We start from the raw sequence: 12,412 nt of genomic DNA, 5'->3' as shown, positions 1-12,412 counted from the left end.
TATCATTTTTATCATCTCTACTTATAGTAAAGAACAGAGCCAAACCAAAAACCCTGATGTGTAAATGTCTCCTTGAGCAACTTTATGAGACAGCAAAAATATTCTTTCTTGACTTGGCTTTCCCTAGGACTTGAGCATCAGTTCCTGATGAAGCAGTGACCTGTTCCAACCTGTGTTGTGTTTTTGGAGGAAAATCCAAAGCAGGGAGGAGTTCTGGACCAAGAAGTATTTTGTGTCTACAGTACTGGCAGTATTCTAGAGCGCAGAAAACGGATCAAAACATACTAATAATGACTGTTTCCATCCTGCATTATCATACCTGGAACATCTGACATTTGCCCTAGAAAACTAGCGAAGTTTTAACAATCTTGTACATAGCTCACCCAGTACCAGCAAGTAGAAAGGGACAACAAAATTCCTGACAACTTGCTTGAGTGTCTGAACAGTGGGATGTGGCTGCTGAAAAACTGAAGAGGTGGGTAATGCACCAGGGCTGCCTGGGTGTCTCACACACAAGTGTGGGGCTGAGCTGTTGGGGCCAAGTGGAAAGGAGCATAAGGGTTTATAGTTGCACAAGGAAGGCACTCACATTGCAGTGACATTGGTCTGATTGGCTCTGCCTGGTCCTGAAGAGGATCTGATTGCTGGGGGAAGAGCAGCTCAGCTGAGTGTGGACTGATGGAGAGTCTGGAGTTGGCTTTCCCACTGAGTGAATTCTTGGGAACAAAGTGAGCCCCGAGGCTGTGGAATGGTCTTGGTCTTACAGCACCATCCAGGTTGTAATTAAGTGCACTTTGGACACAAAATTGGGGGTTTACCCAGTAACAGTGTAATGTTGGTAATTAAGTACTGTAATAATAATGTAAGACTGAAATCTGCTTGATTTACTGAGCACGTGAACAAAGTGAAGCAGGTCGAAATGAGCTGAGTTCTGAAGGGGTTGCTGCTGGACAGGATGTCAACTGAAATGCTCTGTTGTGCTGAGAACAAACAGCTTTGTGGTTGAAAGGCACCTTTGTTGGGTTTGAAGCTTGCTGGGTGATCTGCATCTCAGTACGTGGGGAACTGCCCCTCTCGTCGTACAGTGATGCATTTGGTGCTGTGAGATCATGTCTTACTACATTGGAGGTGTTTCCTGCTGGGCGTGCCCTTGTGCTGAAAGTGTGGGGCTTTTTGGGGGGGGGCCTTGACTTTACATGCAGAGCTCATCTCTTTCTCCTTACACAAATAGAGGGGAAGAGATGCTGAAGACAGTAAATCCAACTAATTGGTTCTATAAATTAAAAACTAAAGAGCACAATACTGTGCCGCAACCTGTGCATGCTTAGTGATTAGAATAACCACAAATCTGCATCTCCAGCTGCCAGAATGCCTCTAGCTAAAAGTAAGCTTTTTGTCAAATAACCATTTTACATGGAAGTGTGTAAGCTAGAACTGTGATATCTGTGGCTGGGTGCTGGTCTCCTGGGTGGCTGAGGGCTATCTATGAAATCTTGGAAAGTTGGAACCCTTATAACATCCAAATACCTGGATCACTTCTCTTTAGACAGTTGTCTTGAAATCTGTGCTGTGTTGGTAGAGTAGTGCTGGGTACAGTGGACGTGCCCTGTGCTTTGAATGAGACAAAAGCTTTTTGTCTTTCTGCTAATTACCTGAGTTCTGAACGTCCACTGTCAATTCACATGATTCTTGTTCTGCTTTGATACCTTTCTCATCTTTGATTTATTCATCCTCAGAAGAACTTGGTTTGCACAAGTGATGAACAGGGCTGGATTTGTTATCCTGCAAAGGGCAACAGCTGCATCCAGGATCCAAAAGCTCACTACTGACAACAGGAAGGCAAATGAGCAAGGTTCAGTGTTTCTGGTCAGACTCTGCAGTAGTATCTGTGTACTGTAAACTGTGTGGTGTAAAGGTGTATAAAATAAGTAGCAGTGCTGCTCAATTGTATCTCAGCTTATTTTTTCACTGCTAAGTGTCTGGGAAAAAGAACCAAGCTCCATTTTCTGTCATTTATTTTAAAGCAGGTTGTAGGCTAATAGAAACTACAAGAAGTAGACTACATTGTGCTGGGAGGACTCCCTAAAAACAGCAGACTCGTGCCATGCTCCTCCTAGTGCAGTGCCCTTGGATTAACAGTTTTCAGTTTCACAATAACACAGCCCTGCAGTTTTCATCTTGTGTTCACAGAGCTTGATTATATTCAGAGGAGCACCTCAGCCAAGCCCTGCATGGATGGTATCAAAAGGAACAAGGATGGGAAAGAGACCACATTTCAGCGAGTGCTCAGCAAATATTGAGTTGCAGCATTGTTTGTGTCAGAAGAATCACTGAGCTTGATAGCACAAGTGTTTTATTGTCCCTAAATCATCCCAGATACAGCGAAACCATATCCAGGGACTAATATAACTATAATTTTTGAGAAATGAATCCTTATCCTGCAGTTCATAAACTTGAAATGAAGATAGAGTTAAGTGGACAATTTGCAGTGCACCTGTCCTCTTTTGTAGTGTGTGGGAAGGACTTGTGACAGTAGAAACTGAATCTTAACAGAGTCTGTCTGAGGCTGAGGACAAGATACCAACCAATAGAGCTCTGGTAAGCTAGGGAAGGAACATTTCTGATGTGCAATGTATATATTTATATATATATGCTCTTCAAGAGGTTCTGCTTAAAGACCTGGGACACGAGTGTAGGGCTGAGCTGTTGCCAAGTGGAAAGGAGCATGAGGATTTACAGGTTGACAAGGAAGGCATTCAGATTGCAGTGACATTGGTCTGATGTGCTTGTCCTCCCAAAGAGGGTCTGATTGGTGGAGGAAGAGCAGCTCAGCTGAGTGAGGTCTGATGGAGAGTTTGGAGTCTGGGATTTCCTTCAGTCTGAATTCTCAGGTACAAAGTGAGCCCTGAGGTGGTGAAATGGTCTCTTATATACACAGAGAGAGAAAGAGTATGCATATGAATGTGTATATGTACGTTTATATCTGTGCATCTTTTGCAGTTTTTTTTTTAACCATCTCCTTGCAAACAGAATTTTGAGGGACCCAGAGAATATAGGATGTGACAGAGGAGACAGTAACAGAATACATCAGGGAAAACTTCCTGAACATGCGATCTACAAAAATGCACTACAGCCTCCAGACAAGAGCATTTCATATGTGCTTAAAACCAGCCTGGAGAATGTATTAAGAAAATGTCTTGGAAGGAGAGGTCCTACAGTGGCTGCAGGTATCCCAGATGTCACTTCTGTGCTCCACTTCCTGACCCACTGCAGGTACCAGATTTGGTGTCTTTCTACCAAATACTTAAAACCCAAATGTTCTGAGTTTCCTCTTACAGATGGCAGGTTTCGTAGTGAATTTCTTTTGACGATACTCAGTTATCCTACTAAATTACTTTTTTGAATATTTTTTTTTACTGGAGATAATTTGTGAGATTGTTGCAGTGATTTGAGTGTTTGCCATATGGGTTTTGTTGGACCACCTCTTGGCTGGAAATGCCCAGGTTTCCCTGTCGAAGTGTGACCCAGCTAGCTCCCTGTTGGCAATTCATCCAGAAATCCAGGAAGGAATTTCCATTGACACCAAGTTAATTTCTCCTGTGAAAACAGCTGTGGTTTCGAGAATGAGCTGACCTGGCAGGGAAACACCACGTTTGGCAACCTCTCCTTGCCACATCTCAATGGACTAAGGGATTTATGCAGTGTTCTTTGGTTCCTTATCACGTTTTGGTGGATGACTTATTCCTTCCCTTTGCCACAAGGTGGTACCAGGAAACGCAGAATCAGAGTCGGAAGCCAACGATGGCAGGCCCATCTTTGTGCAGCGCTGATGTGTTTCCTTTCATAGAGCAGGAGAGCTCCTTCACTGCTCTCCACAGCCACGTGCCAGCTTCAGAAGACCCACACCAGAGATCCACGTCACCTGAGTGGTCAGCCTTCCTTCGGGTCCTGTCAGGTGTTTCCATCCAACCACGCTTTCTGGTTTTTGTTACTCTTTTGTGAAACGGGCACACAGTGCTCAGTTCACTGCCGGTGCTGCAGGCGTACCTGGCATCTCACAAGGCATGGTGGGGCAGGGCTTTGAACACAGACCTCCTGGATTTTATTTTAACCACCACTGAGCCATTCCTTTATTCACAGAATCACAGAAATGTAGGGGTTGGAAGGGACCTCTAGAGATCATCGAGTCCAAAATTGAGTCCCCTTCCTCAAGCAGGTAGTGCAGCTGCTATGACACACGTCCTGAACATGTAAACCTAAGTTGGTTATCCATCTCACCTGTCCTCAGCTGGAGAAGGTGTACTTTGTATCTTCAACACAGATTGAAATAGCTATTTTCTAAGTGTGGTCAGGCTCATTGGCACAAGCTGCTTTGTGTCAGATGTGCTGAATCTTCAACCTAAGATGATTGTATTGTACAAAGAAATAACACTTAATCAAAAAGCTTCCTGGTCTTTTTGTCATGTTTCCCTTTGCTTTTGTATGCCATCGTCTGGAGTGTATTTGATTTTTCTCTACCAAATTTAGGAAAGAGATTGTAAAATTCAGTGCTCACTTTGCTGTCCAGCAACTTTTAGCAGCACTGCACTAACACTCTTGTCTGCTCTAGCTGAATAACATCCTACCATATGTATAGGGCTGAAGCAATCCCACTGCTTGCAGAGAGCTCTTTGTCCTTAACCTTGTACACTGTGAAATACATTAGTCATTGGATTATCTCCTTCCAGCACATGCTTTTGATGTTTACCTCTAACAAGGAACAGGGCATGAAGGTGGAAAGGAAGTGGTTGCTTACAAGAGCTGGAGGGATGGCATGTGAAACACTTGATACATTCATGATTCCTTGAAGATGAGCCCCTGGTAAGCCAAACTTGTAATTCTTTTTCTTTCTTAATAGCTCGGCAGAGATTACTGTGCTTGATGGATTTTTTTGGATGAAGTGGGTGAAGTACTATCCCAAATTACAAGAAGGCAAGGATTCCAGCTGCTGATGAGTACAAATGAAAATACATCTACATTGAGACCAGTTGTTTCAGAGACATCTGAGTGAGCACCATGCTGGAAAAGACAAGATTTTAGTCACGTGTCCATTAAATTGGTATTGTCACAATTTCCTGCTAATTCCTAGATAATAAATCTACAGTGATTATTTAATGATGAGCAAAACAACCAGACCCAGAGCCCTTACTGCTTGTGTGGGAATGCTTAAGGAGTTTGTTTTATTGATTAACTCATGAAAGGAACAATTTATGTCAGCAAAGCAAGGATGGGTCAGCTATAAGTTGCATGTAGTGCTTGTGTTTGAAGGGGGAAGGGAAAAAAAAGCAAACTCAGAGCAGACAGACCCTTTCTTCCCGTCATTCGGTGAGTTGGAGAGCTTCACAGCTGCCTCAGTAGGCGTACTGAGTGGGCTACAGTGTATTAGCCTCTGCAAGCTTACCAGTGCCTGGCTTGTAGAGGTGAGTATCCAGATTGCAAACATAGAACAGCCCAATGTCACCCCAAGGTGCTTCACACATGCCATGTGTGCTCACTGTCTTTGAGCAGTGAGAAGAGCAATGGACGTCTTTTCTGATGCACAAGGTGTGGAGTTCATGCCTGAAGAGAGGGAATGGTGCCTGACCATGTGTCAATGGTTTGCGGGATGGTTTGACCCGGCCCCATGACAATTGAGGCAGGGGACCCACGGGCCCACACCCCGGGGAAGGGGGAGGGGGAAAGGGAAAACAAAAAGGAGAAGGGAGATGGGCCTAGGAACAAAACAGCAACAACGATCTGAGGAGGAAGGCTAATTTACAAAATAAGATATCAGAAAGCAAAATAACACAATGTAATACAATATAATTGGAATTGAAGCAAATGAATCAAATAAAATGAGTGAGAGAGTGTCCGATAAAGTGAAGGCCTTACACTAACGCTGAAGGGACGGCTGCAACAAACACCCACTGCTGAGCTCCATCCCGAAGGGAAGAGAGCGTCCCATCACCACAGACAGTTTTTATCTTTCCCTCTGAGCAGAAACACGAACAAATCCAAAGCATCACACAGTGCTCTGGGGAACGTAGTCCTTCTCCTCTGAGACAGTTACACCCATAACTATCGATCATCCATGCAGCTAGAGCATTAACTCTTTAAATCCCAAAACACTACATGATGTTATGATGTGGAATATCAATAATATAACAAAAATCATAAAACCATGACACCACGGAGCTGGCCACCCATTGCAGAACCAAACACACGAGGACAGAACTGTGGCTTCTTTGCACTTCAGCAGCAGCTCACACAGTGATTATACAAGTCTCAGTGCAGTACCCCGCTTTACTCACAAGAGGGATTCCCCCCATTTTTGCCATCTCACCAGCACGGCTTCAGCTTTTTGGTGTTTCTGACAACCCCTTCTCACAAGGTCTGTGTCTGCCTGCCCTGAAATGCTTCCAGCAGCAGAAGAGCTCGTGCCAAGAATGCAGTGGTATCCTGCAAGAAGGGACATTTGTCCATTGCTAACTGGCTCCCAGATTAATTTCCAAGGAGCTGGCAACAGCTGCCAAAAAACTGTTTCTATCTCTTCATCAATATTGCCTTTCAACAAGCATATGGCATTACTGAGAGCTAGCTAATAGCACTGCATTCCTTGTGTGCTGTAGCATTCTCCTGTGTCCTTATATTTGATAGAAGACTTTTAAGTTAAATAACATTACTCCAAGTGTTATTTATTATCCACCCCCAACTCACTGGTCTTGTTTCCACTGCACTTTATGCCAGGATGCTGCCACAGGTCATTCATCTCTAACATGTTAACAGCTTTTCACACTGGGGGAGAAAATGATTCTGTGCAGATTATCAGCAGACAAATAAGGTCTGGTCAGGACTTACAGGAGCAGTGTTGGAAGCATACGTTTGATTTCCTGCAGGAAAAGAGTGAAAGAAGCCTGTACCTACCTTGCAAGCACTAAGTCTCATTTTTGCTGTTATTGAAGTCAGCAGTGAAACACCAACTGCCTTCCAGAGCTGGAACATGTTGAAATGCTCATTGCCTCTAGCAAAACCTGCACTGGGATAAAACACCTTCACTGGCAGAAAGCAGTACTGAAGCTTTTATTTACTCACCAGGTGACAAAATACCCTGTACAACTTTACAGCTGAGCACTACCACCCTCCTCTTTTTATAGCTGTAGAAGGAAGATGCAGCCCCAGCATAACATGGATTGTTTCTGACCATGTGGAAGCCCAGAGTTTGAAGGAAGGGAAATCAAAGTACACTTCTTACTTTTCATCTTAGAAAACCTGAAGTGATGTTTTCTGAGCAGTTCTGGAGAGTGGCAATGAAGGGACAAGTGCACCCAACAAGTGGGCAGACAGGCTGTTAGTGTGCTGGGGCTGGGGCATGCTTTGGGGCTGAAAAACGTTTCCAGAAAACGATCACTTCTTGTTCTTCAGAAGTTTCTTTCTCTGCTTGTTTTTGGGCTGTAGCTCTTCAAGGCTAGATGTGTGATGCAGTCTGTTTTGTTAAGAGGACTAAGGAGTAAAACGCTGACAGCCATGATTCTGAATAAATCCGATATGAAGTTGCTTTATAGTTTCCTTCACTCAGGGTCTTCAGGTTTGTCATCAGGACTTCTAAAATGCACTTCCACTTTTGAAATGGTTTTGTTTTCTAACTTTGCATAACGGTGTTCTGAACTGCGTGATGGAGTAATGAGGAGCAGGTAATTGTGCGTGCCTTCAGTTGAGCAGGATGAAACTTGTCCAGCTGCACAGTGAAGGCTTGAGCCTGGAACAGAGGAGTAACATTTTCCTCTCGCCAAAGCAGTGTTTCTGTTGAAATGTGGTTTTGCTTTCAGCTGACAGATTCCCCTTCCCTGTCTGGAGAAACTGGGACCTGCACACCTCCACTTGTTCTGTGGGCAACACGAAGCACAGGGAATCTATCTGTACTCAGTTAAAAGACCCATCACTGGTTTACAAGTTCTTAAACCCAAAAGAACAGTAGGAATGGGCTGCACACAGCACATTTGCTCTCTCAGCTTTCTCCCTGGCTAGGGGACAACATAACCAGGCCTGACACTTTCCCTTCTTTTGACAGTTCCTGAGAGTTTTGTCTTTCATGTTGTCACTTCCTTGAAGGGCACTACAATGAAATTAACTACAAACACATCCAGATGCTAATTAAAAACAAAATGTACTGAAGCATAGCTCATTCTAAGTAACTTATTACATGTGCTGTACACCTGCTTTAAAAATCTCCCCTCAAAGGAAAAAAAAAAAGCAATTGCTTGGATTTTGTATGAGTTTTTGTGAAAGTCTTTTTCACTTGCTCTTCTTTCAGACTGAGACCTGGGGCTATGGGTGCCTGAGGAGTTCTGCCCAGGTGTGTGCCTGCTTTCAGCATGGAGCAGCACAGCTTGATGACACACAGCACGGCAGCTTTTGATGCATGGGAAGGACTGAGCTGAGAGGCTGGATGGGGCTGGAGAGCGACTCCTCTGATCTCCAGGGATGTAACAGCACCAAATGCAATTGGTCAGAGCGTTATCAGACTCGCATAGTTTGAATACCAAAAGAGCGAGTCACCTTCCACTCTCCACTTAGAAGAGATGTCCAGGTTTGCAATAGAGTACTTTCTCCTTTTGTTTGGATGTGAAAGGTTCCACTCTGCACAGAAGCAGGAGCAGATCCCCCCACTCATTTATTTGCATCCAGGAAATGGAAGGTAACTGATATCAGGGAGGCCGACAGGGTGATTGTATCCATGACAACCAGCAGACATGGCTGTGCTGCCTGGCAGCTCTTCCCTGGTTGCCTCCTCTGCCTTCCTATCTCCAATGGGTCCCTCTTCCTGAGGCACCAGAGGTGCAGTTCAATGTTCCTGAGAGATGGCTGCCAAATTCCCAAATGAAGTGAGGCAATAGCTTAAATAATTCTAGTGTCCATCAGCAGAACTCTTCCCTGAGCTGAGCTGCACGTGCTTCCATCAGCATTCTGTGGCAGCCCTGTGGGAGGCATCAAGAAATCCAGTCCGTGGAGGAATGGTGTGATCTTCAGGAGCAGCACACAGAAGCAGGCTGGACTCAGAACCAGCAGCCAAAATGCATCGTGCAGCACAAAAGCACTTCAGATATGCTACTCACCTTACCAATGCAAGATTTGGTGAGCTGAGTGAGGCAGCACGATGCTCACCTCTGCTGGAAGTGGCAGAAGTCCAAGCGTTGTTCTCTGAGCAGAGCTTCAATCTGCAGATGTCCTTCCAGGAGGAGAGCTGCCTGCACTGCGGTCCCCGAGGAGTTCCTCACCCTCCTACCTGCTGAGCTGTCCCTCCTGCATTCTAGACCTGCCCTGGAGAACACTGCCCCGCGAGGCAGCTGCACAATGGTGAGGAACAGAAAGAAATCTGTCACAAAAGGTAAAAGCAGTTCTGCTGCAGAACCCAGCCAGAGCTCCTTGTTTGCAGGGCTGTGTGATGCATTCAGTGTGATGTTTGAGCCATGGGGAGGAAAAATACCTCCCTGTGATCAAAATAAGGTGATTTATCATCTCTTCCTCCACAGTGGAAAAACAATGCAGAAGAGGTGAGGGAATGATAGTGTGAACTGAGAGCAGAGCATTAGAAGACAGGACATGGAGTTCAAATTTCTGTCCTAGTAATCTATTGAAAACATGACTCAGTTTCCATTGATGGAGTTAACAATTAACTGATGAATGAATCTTAAAAATGCAAAAAAGGTTTCTGTAAGCTCTAATTAAACGTCTCTCTGAGTGTATATACAAAGCAGATTACAAGAGCCTGTAAATTGCAGCAGGCATTTGGGATTCGGTTTGTGTGTTCTCATGACTACAACCTCTTTGCATTTCCTTATATGTGTAAAAGCAGCATAGCATGAAGCTTGCAGTCAAAGAAAGATGCTCCCTGGCACCAGGAGGAACGAATGGATACTGCATGCCTCGGGACCACCACACAGTCACATGAAGAATCACTGCTACAGCTTTCAGTGTAGTGAGTTAGAATTGGTCTCTGGTCATGTGGGTGAGGACCAGCCCCAATACTTCCACTTTTGGGAGTGCTTCTTTGGGGATAATGGGTTTCATGAACATTGTCAGCCTCTCTGAAGAGGAGAGTGCTACAGATCAAAAGCCAGCCTGCTTGCAGAGGCAAAAAACAGCTACCATCGTATTAGAGGAGGATTTGATTCTTTTAAAACCTAACCAACATTTCAGTGTTTTGAATTGTCACCAAATGTGATGCTGGCTGATGGGACTCTGGTTATCTGGAGGTCTCTGTTTCTCATAACACTACACAGCAGTGCAGAAATCCCACTCTGCAGACATCTCCAAACAGTGTCAGTACATTTTGTAATCATGTTTAGCCACGACACTTATCTAGACAGCAGGCTGTGCCACAGAGCATTTCTTGTACCCTGCTTTCTTATAGCTGCTCTGTGGTGAGAAGATAAACACCAGGGGAGACCACCACCTCATTTTACTCACTCAGACGTCCTCCTCCCCCAGACCCATCAACAGAGCACTGCCACATGCCATGTCCTGTTCAGCTCCTGCACTCAAGCTGCAGTTACTGAAGGAAGGTCAGTCTGCAAACTGATAGCATTGCTGCTCTGAGTGCTGTAGGTGGGGACTGAGAGACCCTGAGGTTGCCCATGCAGCACTGCTGCTGCATTGCTGTGCTGTTGCCTGGCTCTCTGGGGGTACCCGTGTAATTCTGAGGGTACTGTAGAGCTTCCTCATCAAATTCTCTGCTAGCCTTTAACAAAATTAGCTGCTCAGATGCAGGGAGTGGTCATGTACAAGTTATTTGTAGTCTCCCCAGTATCTTTAATTTGCTGTTATATGAAAAGAATTAGGATAGTCTTCTGTTTTGGTGCAATGACACCCATGGGTGCAGAGCTGCCTGTTTCTCCAAGCCTAAAAGACATCACTGCTCCATAAAGCTTCACAGTTCCTGCATTAGCCAAGCTCCTGGGCAGCCTGCCTGGCATCCTGCTGCGACACATCAAGGACTTTCTGCTTCTCCGTAGAAGTCCCAGAAGGGGGTGCAGGGATGCAGAAATGGGTCCCTTCCTTCACTAGGTTCCCAGCACCCAGCCCAGCCCACCATGCCCCTCAGAGTCACATTTCCAGGCACAATGACTCCACCACCCCCAGGCAGCAGAGCTGTGAGCACAGTGTTACACAGAAAGGTCACCTCAGTGGGGTTGGCATGGAGCACAGCAGGCCACCGAGAGTGATGTCTCATTGTGTTCTCTCTCCTACACACACTTCTTTATGCATCCCCAGACCGGACCTGGTCGACATGCACATGGAAATCCAGAATGGGAGCTGTATTTTGCAACCAAATGTAGAAGGTAAGTGGGATGCCAGCGCTGACATCACTGTGTTATCGATGCCATTTAAAACAGGTCGCAATCTGCAGCAGCTGGAGGAGAGATGCAAGCAGACGGCACTCCATGTTCCGAGCATTAAAGGGGAAAATTATGGACAGCTTTGGGGCTGAATGAATAACTCTCCACAAGATCTGTTTCAGCTTGCTCCGACAGTAAGTGACATCAGTTTAATTGGCCACACTTAGCACCAGCCTGGTGGATCCGTGTTATTTAATGCCTTCATCTGCAACTCAGCACTCACAGCACAGAACGGTGTTCCAAGCACAGGCAAGATGTGCCAGGCTCACACACTCTCTGTCACTGTGGGAATTTCTTACATAGGATTCCTCCACTTGTAAGAAAGACAGCCCTGATGATAACTTACAGATCAGCTCTGAGCACTGTGAAGATTAACTAGAATTTCTCAGCATGCTGTGCTTTATCCTGGTTTGGCTTTCTTTGCCTTCGCCTCCTCTGATCAGCTCATGGCAATTGGCGCAGGGATGACTTCCTGGGGTAGTGCCTTCAGAATACAACGGCAGAGCTGCGTGCACTTTCCCTTGTGCTCGTTAAATGATACTTCGGCCACACCTTGGTGAAATCAGCCCTTAGCAATGCACCCTTTGACTTTTTTTTTTTTTAATAAAAAATCGTTTTAGAGAGAAACTTGAAACCACGGTGCTTTGGATTTCAGTAAAAGCGAGAAGACAACTTCTTTTTGGGAAACGTAGCAAATCCAAACAGCGATGGATGTGTTTTGAGCAGTCGTGCTTACAGCACCATTCCTCTGAGCGGCAAGGCGGGTAGGGCTTTGCTGCCCGAGTCCAAGGCGGGGGAGGAGAGCACCGCGAGCAGCGCCTCATCTCCAACTGAAGAACCCAAAGGTGCGCGCGGATATACGAACGGCCTCGATTCTTCAACCAACTACGCCGCCCGAGGGAACGGCGACGGGTGGGGGGGTCAGGCGGGCGCGAGGTAAAGGCTGCACAGCGGGCAGCGCTGCACACCGAGCGCAGCGGGGCCACAGCGCTCCGACC

Source organism: Cyrtonyx montezumae, unplaced genomic scaffold (assembly GCF_038088225.1).
Source record: "Cyrtonyx montezumae isolate F1298 unplaced genomic scaffold, pur_monq_1.0 scaffold_31, whole genome shotgun sequence".
Lineage (NCBI taxonomy): Eukaryota > Metazoa > Chordata > Aves > Galliformes > Odontophoridae > Cyrtonyx > Cyrtonyx montezumae.
This window is presented reverse-complemented; position numbering follows the sequence as displayed.